Here is a 7,912-nt window from a genome sequence, read left to right as displayed (position 1 = left end):
GAAGAATTGATTACCTTGGGAGCAGCTATGATAATGTCTACCAAAGACCAAAGTTATTAGAAATCTTTAGACTTGAAATGACAAGTCCACTGAAGTACTATACAAATTTTAATTTCTAAACATGCAAATATCAGTCTCCATAGCCCACTTTAGCAAAAAAAAAAAAACAACAAAAACCAAAAAAATTTCACAAAAAAAAAACAACACACAAAAAAATCTGGAGTCCTTTTTTATTCTTATTCTGAAAATGATGAAAGTTCTGGAGGTCCCAAAGGGAGATGACCCCTGGGGATTATGCCCAAGCAGGATTGGGCCATTTCTTGCTCTGACCTCACAAGAAGCACTGCGAGGATGTTTCAAACAGCAGGTATACAAGAGCGTAGCTGCAGCTGGATTTTGTCCACTAGTACAGTAAACTCTTGGTGGTGACCTGTTGGACTCCCAGATGGTTAGCGCATTTGGTGGTTGGTGGTTGGCGGTTGTGGTCTGTGGATATTTGTTTTTTGATTTGGGTTTTTTGTTTTTCCTTGTTTTGTTGTTTGATTTTGATTTGTTGTTTTGGTTGTTATTTTTTTTTTAAGCTAGCATCCTTCGTTGGTGTTCTGGTTTAGGATGGATAGCCAGAGCAGTGAGACTAGTGTAGAGCCGAGGGGCCCGGCTCCTGCAGGGAGCCAGCCTTCACAGACCACCGTGAGGTGGTGAGGGCCATCGGGTATGGTGCATTTGGCCAGGTCCACCTGGCCCGCCATCGCCTCACTGGGGCAGAGGTGGCGGTGAAAGTCCTGAAGATGGTGGTGCAGAACATCCTGGTCCTCTAGGAACTGAACATGCTGGAGACGCTGGAGCACCCCGATGTGATGCAGCTATTTCAGGTGATCAGGGCCCACAACAACATGTACATGGTGATGCAGCGAGCAGGTGGGGAACCGCTACTTGAGCACATCCCAGGTCGTGGCTTGTGGAAGGAGAAGGCCCAGGGAACTTCAGGCAGGTGGTGTGTGCCATGGGCTACTGCCATGACCTGAAGCCAGACAGAATCATGGGGATGCCAGAGGCCACATCAAACTCATCGACTTTGACCTCAGCACCAGGTTCACGGCTGGGCAAAAGCTCAATGACTTCTTAAGGACTCTGACATACCTTGCCCCCAAAATCGTCCTGCAGGAAGAGTATGAGGGTCCCCCAGTGGACATCTGGAGCCTGGGTGTCATGCTGTATTATTTGTTAACAGGGAGACTCCCATTTATGGAAACTACTGCTGAGGGGGTGCTGATGAGGATTGTTCCCGCCAGGTATCTTATGCCTCACTCTGTTCCCATCAAAGCATGAAGGCTCATCCACAAAATACTGACTGCAAACCCCAAGAAGCAGCCCATGGTCAAGCAAATTTTACAGCACCCATGGCTGAGGCAGGGTGAGCCATATACACCCCATCACTGTAGCGAGTCTCACAAACACCCAGGCCCCACAATCATGACCATGCTGTTACACATGGGCTTTGATCCCTACCAAACCTGGGTGTCTCTGGCCAAGAGAAAGTGGGACGAAGCCATGGCTGCCTACCAGCACCAGAAAGGCCAGGGGGTCAGGTGCATGTTCCAGGGGAGCCTGTGCCTCCCAGGCTCATGCCTCACCCGTGCCCGAGGATCTCTCCAATGGCAGCAGGGATTCCTCCTAAGATACATCCACAGTGCAAGGTCATGGCCACGGCAGTGCCTGGAAGCGGGCGAGGAGGAGGATGGCTGCCTGTGTCTGACACCTCTGCTGCTGCTGCGCGCCACGTGTCAGCAATGAAGTGGCTCCAATGACAGAGGAGAAACATGCCCATCCGTGAACAGCCAGGCTCCACGAAGGAGAGAGGTGAGTCAGGAAAGGTTGCGGGAGGCCGTAATCAAGATGTTCACTGATCCCCAGGCCTTGAAGTGGAGCCAGAGGAGGGCAGGTGGGCAGAGGACGGAGGGGCGAGGGAAGAGCTTCGGAAGGAGACGGCCACGGCCGCTGGGATTGCTCACCACGGGATTGTGCATGAGGCCCTGGCTCTGCACCCAATGGGTGTGTTCCGGAGTTGTGTCTCGGGTGTCATGCTGTCCTGGGTGTCTGGCTCCATGTAGGTGCACATGAACACCTGGGGCCCACAGGTGCACCTGGGGGTCATGCAGGTGAGTCCTTGTGGATTTGAGGTCACACTTTGAAAGTCTCCACCCCTGTCACTGACTTCAAGGCCACAGCTGGAGAGGAGAACCCGGCACTGTCTCAGGTTGGGAAGGAGTGGACCCTTCTCCAAGGAGGGCTCATTCTGACTCATTTAGGGAGCCTCCAAAAAAGTAGGGAGACCCTATCTCAAAATTTAAAGGCCGAGGAGCAGAAGGCTCCATTCTCCTGGGGGAGGCAGCTGGAAATGACCCGGCCCAACCCTTTCTCAAGCTCTCAGCTCAGGCCCCACGAGCTTGCCTTGCTCAGACCAGTTCACAGCCACATCTCCAGGGAGGGCCTCAGCTTTTATCAGGCTGCCATGGAAACATAAACATACTTCCCCATCCCTCCAAGACAGGGCGCACTCTGCTTGGGCGTCTTCTCTGCTTAGGCCCCCATGAAAATCCTCTTATATCATCATACCTGAAAATCAATTTCAGGTATTTTGTCAATTTTGTCAAATAATGGCTCTCATGTGACCCAGGCTTCTGTCTTGGCCTTGGAGGTAGGTGACCTCCAAGCCAGTATCAGCACATGGCAGTGATGCAGACTAGATAAAGCTATGGCCCTGATTGTCAGCATTACTACAATGCTTAGAGGCTCCATAAATTGCTGAGCCTGGCTTTGAACTTGTGATCCTCCTGCTTCAGCCTCCCGAGCTTTTGGGATTAAAGGCCTGTGCAATCATGCCCAGTTCTGCCTGGTGTTTTGAGAGCACAACTCTTGTCCCTATTTGTAAATGTTCCCATGCCAAATGTCCTTCAGCTCAAAACTCATGGATCACCTCTTTCTGCAGGGAAGACTCCCAGCATAGTGCTCCCTCGCCTCTGCTCCCTGACTTCCTCCTCTTTCCTTGGTCATTATGTTAAAAAAACAGGTCAGAGGAAAACTTACCAGGGCTTCCCCACCAGGTGCTTCCCAAACTAAGAATTTTCACTCAGGAATTCAAAAGCCCACTCTTCCTCCACTCTGCTGTGTCAGCATCTGCCAAGCTGGGGCTTCAGGCAGAACACTCTGGCGTCTTCTGCAGGTGGGGACAGAGGAGAGTTGGCAGTCCGCTGGTGTCCTCTGGCTCACCTCTCCACTGCCTTGGAGCCTGGCTGTTTAAGGATGTGGCAAGTTTCTCTGTCCTCGGAGCCACTGCCTTGCTGACACGTGGCGTGCAGCAGCAGCAGAGGCTTCAGACGCAGGCAGCCATCCTCCTCCTCACCCGCTTCCCAGCACTTCTGTGGCCATGGCCCAGTCCTGTGGCTGTGTCCTGGGAGGAATCCCTGCTGCCTGTCCTGGCCACCTAACCAGCATGGTGCAGGGACTGGACGTGTGGGACCCAGAGTCTGACTGGGAGGCTCTGCTGCGACTGGGGATCCCTGCAGGCAGAGTGGAGAGGAATGGCGGGCAGGCTGGCCCAGCTGGTGCCCTTGTGGCCTGGCTGTTGGGCCTCCTCAGGCAGCTGAGTGTCAGCAGGTAAGGGGCAGGTGGGAAGGGCAGGCTCCCTGGCACTTCTATCCGGGAGGACAGGGCCATCAGAGAAATCCTTGGGGCATGGGCGAGGCATGATCCTGGAGGCACAGGCTCCCCTGGAACGTGCACCTGACCCCCTGAACTTTCCGGTGCTGGATGATCAGGTAGGCAGCCACAGCCGCATCCAACTTTCTCTTGGCCAGAGACACCCAGTGCCGGGGTCCAGCCCTAGCAGGAGTCCATGGGTTCCACACCGGTAAACGGGACGCGGGGAGACAGCGTCGGCGATGGATGGAGAATGAAAGACACAGACTCCAGTTCTGGTGCAATCAATCCCACTTTATTCTGGGGAGGGCTGGGTTTATATACAGTTTTCTTCAGGCTATAATGGCAGTCTTGTGGTTAATATTAAAGAAGTTTTCAAAGCATAGGCAGAAAACAACAACCTTACAGATCATCCTTACCTAATCACAATTGTTTTAAGAATATCTAACTACATTGATGAGCTAATACAATGTTTATTTCCTTAATATCTAAACTCTATGTGACCTAAGACTATTCTTATTATTCTCGCGGTTAAAGTGATAGACAAGTAATCTCATGTGACCATTTCTAATAGGTCCCTCTGGTTAATATCTAAATTGCTGAGTTAAGGGTTACAGGAGGGCAGCGGTCCCAATGGTTATTGTGTGCCAACATTTATTATAGGGGTGACATATTCTTTGTAGGAAGGAAGGAATGTCTTGGAACCTTATTCTCTTACCTCACTACCACACATAAACAAAACCATTGTTAAAATTTAACCAGCCTGTTGGAGAGAAAGGCAGATTTATAACTATTTTCTCCAGAGGCTTTCAGAGACTCATTGCACGGTTGCAAAATTATTTTTAATTTTGTTAATGGTAAAGACCCATTGTTTTTCAGATTGTAGGTAATATTTTCTAGAATTTTTGTTGTATTCCCTTCATCCCCTTAAGCAATCCATTCAGACTGAAATGAGTAATATATTATCAGAAAAACACAGCAGAGAAAACACCATGCTCCGGAGCAAAACATCCGGCAATTCCTTTTAGGATGAGCCTTTGCAATCATCCTCCAGAGGATCTTTGTCAAGCACTGGATGGAATTCCGGATGCCCCCGCAGCTCCCCCTTTTTTATTTTGTAAAGTGAAGAGGCCTACTAAACCCCTATCTCTCACCCTACACAAAACTCAACTCAAAATGGATCAAGGACCTCGGAATCAGACCAGAGACCCTGCATCTTATAGAAGAAAAAGTAGGTCCAAATCTTCAACTTGTTGGCTCAGGATCAGATTTCCTTAACAGGACTCCCATAGCACAAGAAATAAAAGCAAGAATCAACAACTGGGATAGATTCAAACTAAAAAGCTTTCTCTCAGCAAAGGAAACTATCAGAAATGTGAAGAGAGAGCCTACAGAGTGGGAGAATATCTTTGCCAACCATACCTCAGATAGAGCGCTAATTTCCAGAATCTATAAAGAACTCAAAAAACTCTACACGAAGAATACAAATAATCCAATCAACAAATGGGCTAAGGAAATGAACAGACACTTCTCAGAAGAAGATGTACAAGTAATCACCAGATATATGAAAAAATGTTCAACATCCCTAGTAATAAGGGAAATGCAAATCAAAACCACCCTAAGATTTCATCTCACCCCAATTAGAATGGCGATTATCAAGAATACAAGCAACAATAGGTGTTGGCGAGGATGTGGTGAAAAAGGAACACTCATACATTGCTGGTGGGGTTGCAAATTAGTGCAACCACTCTGGAAAGCAGTGTGGAGATTCCTCAGAAAGCTTGGAATGGAAACACCATTTGACCCAGCTATCCCACTCCTTGGCCTATACCCAAAGGACTTAAAATCAGCATACTACAGAGATACAGCCACATCAATGTTCATTGCTGCTCAATTCACCATAGCCAGATTGTGGAACCAACCTAGATGCCCTTCAGTTGATGAATGGATAAAGAAACTGTGGCATATTTATACAATGGAATATTACTCCGCAATGAAGAATGATAAAATTATGGCATTTGTAGGCAAATGGTCGAAATTGGAGAATATCATGCTAAGTGAGATAAGCCAATCTCAAAAAACTAAAGGACAAATGATCTCGCTGATAAGCGGATGAGGACATATAATGGGGGTGGGAGGGGCTAGCATTAGGTTTAGGGTTAGGTTTAGAGTTAGGCTAAGGAGAGCGGCAAGAATGAAGGAAAGAAGGACTGTGTAGAGGGAAAAGAGGGGTGGGAGGGGTGGGAGGGGTGGGAGGGGTGGGGGGGAGGGGAAAAATATAATAAACATCATTACCCTATGTAAACGTAAAAAAAATAAAAAAAAAAAATAAAAAAAAAAAAAGTGAAGAGGCCTTCTTGAATTTTTACTCTCTTGACTAGTCTGAGGATTACTTGGAGGATGACTGGAAGACAAAGAATTAAAATTAAAATACATACTCCAATCAAACCATATTGTAATATTGTATTTAGGAATGTACTATTAAATATAATTGTTTTTATATTATGAAACATTTGGGAGGCCAAATTATCTGCTGGAACAACCGAGAGATGAGCCTGACTCAACATTCTTATTTGTAGTTGTAAAGCATTGATATCTGGTGCTATATTAGTATTATTCCAAACTCCTCTAAGGTGAGTTTTAACTTGTTCCCAATTAGTATTATTATCAACCTTTAAAGGAGTAATACAAATCCATTTATAATTAGCATGACATCTAGTGGTCATTCTAGTTTGAATATTTTGAATCTCATTACCCATAAAAAGAATAGCTTCTTCAAGAGCATTAATTCTAGTTTCTAATTTTTTTAATCAATTTGTTCTTGTGCCACTAAAGCCACAGAGACATTATGAGATAAATCATTTACATGTGAAGCGGTATGAATTTCTTGTACAAGCACTGTGGTCAAGAGAGCTAAGGAAGTGATTATACTGATTAAAGCTGTTATTCCTAGGATCAAAGCTGCAACAAATCTTTTTGGTCTTAAAAGTTCATTAACTGTTTTTAAAATTTCAACACCTGGATCATCATACCAAGATTCTGTAAGATTGACTGGCAATATAACATAATTAGGCTGATGTACAATTAAAAACACCTTTAAATCTTTAGACATGGTTGAATTAATACAATTAGTAAGAACACAATCATGGCAATAAATGTTATAAGCTTCCTTATTTTTAGTAATATTGAAATTATTTATGGTAGACATAAGAATAGCATGAGGAGCATTTATACAAGCACGTACTGCAAAGTCATTAGGTTTACTTAACTTAGGTCTTTGTAGTAATACTACATTAGTAGCTGCTAATAGTTTATACAAGTCAGGAAAGTAAGAGAATTTACCATTTATAAGGTCACTCTGATAGATGGGTGTTACCCATCCAGGAGTAAACCATCTATGAATAGGCTCATTGGTAAGAAAAGGGTTAAAATTAAAATGTACTGTTTTATTTCATCTTATCTTTAACCAAAGTTTATAATCAAAATCAGGAGAAGACACAGAATAATCTGTAATAGTAGTAGCAGAGCCTTGTGGCTTAAACTGTAGTGCAGTATGATGAAAACCACATTCAAACCATTTTGGGAAATCTGTTTCTAAATTGAGTAGATTCCAAGAGCTGTCTTTACGACTGTTAAAGTTGTCACACAGTTTAAAAGGAGGCGGTAAAGCCACTGAAATATTTGTATCATTATAATTAGCATATCCAAGTAAGGTTATCTCTAGGGACCATATATCTCTTTCATTGTCTTCTTCTCCTGGAGAATCAGTAATATAAGTCCTATAACTTAAAGGGAGACATCCCAATGGCACATGTAGATTATCTGTACTAAAGCACATTGGTGTCTCTTCAGTAATTCCATGAAATGTAATTGTAAATGCTATTTTATGTGGTATTAAAGAATCTGCAATCCCTCCAAGTAGTTGAGGCTCATTAGTAAATACCTTAATATTAGATCTGCTCCAAGTAGTTGGATGCAGTAAGGGAGGATTTGGAAAATAGGTCCAGAAAGCTTTCCCTTCATTATCATAAGCATGAATAGGCAGTACCTGAGTCCAAATGAGAGCAATCAATGCAAAAAACAAAGCCTCTGGGGTTTTAGGTTTTCTGGAGTTGTTCACCATGTGTTTAGCAGCGGCAGTCAGGCGTTTCACTTGTCCCCAAGACGGCAGGTCTGAGTTGCGAGTTGCGGATGATTGTGCAAGACGCAACTT

At 45.0% G+C, this 7,912-nt stretch overlaps 1 long non-coding RNA gene across 1 annotated transcript; it reads right to left on the bottom strand.

The window, feature by feature from the left end:
- Positions 1 to 234: 234 nt before the first annotated feature.
- On the bottom strand, positions 235 to 3,232 carry LOC124989557 (uncharacterized). Its single transcript, XR_007109582.1, has 3 exons — positions 3,088 to 3,232; positions 1,635 to 2,144; positions 235 to 1,021 (listed from the first exon to the last, which is right to left on the bottom strand). It is a non-coding gene; the product is annotated as an uncharacterized LOC124989557 (long non-coding RNA).
- Positions 3,233 to 7,912: the final 4,680 nt, after the last annotated feature.

This window comes from Sciurus carolinensis, chromosome 7, assembly GCF_902686445.1.
Source record: "Sciurus carolinensis chromosome 7, mSciCar1.2, whole genome shotgun sequence".
NCBI lineage: Eukaryota > Metazoa > Chordata > Mammalia > Rodentia > Sciuridae > Sciurus > Sciurus carolinensis.
Note: the sequence above shows the minus strand (reverse complement) of the source record. Positions and strands in the feature narration are given on the sequence as shown.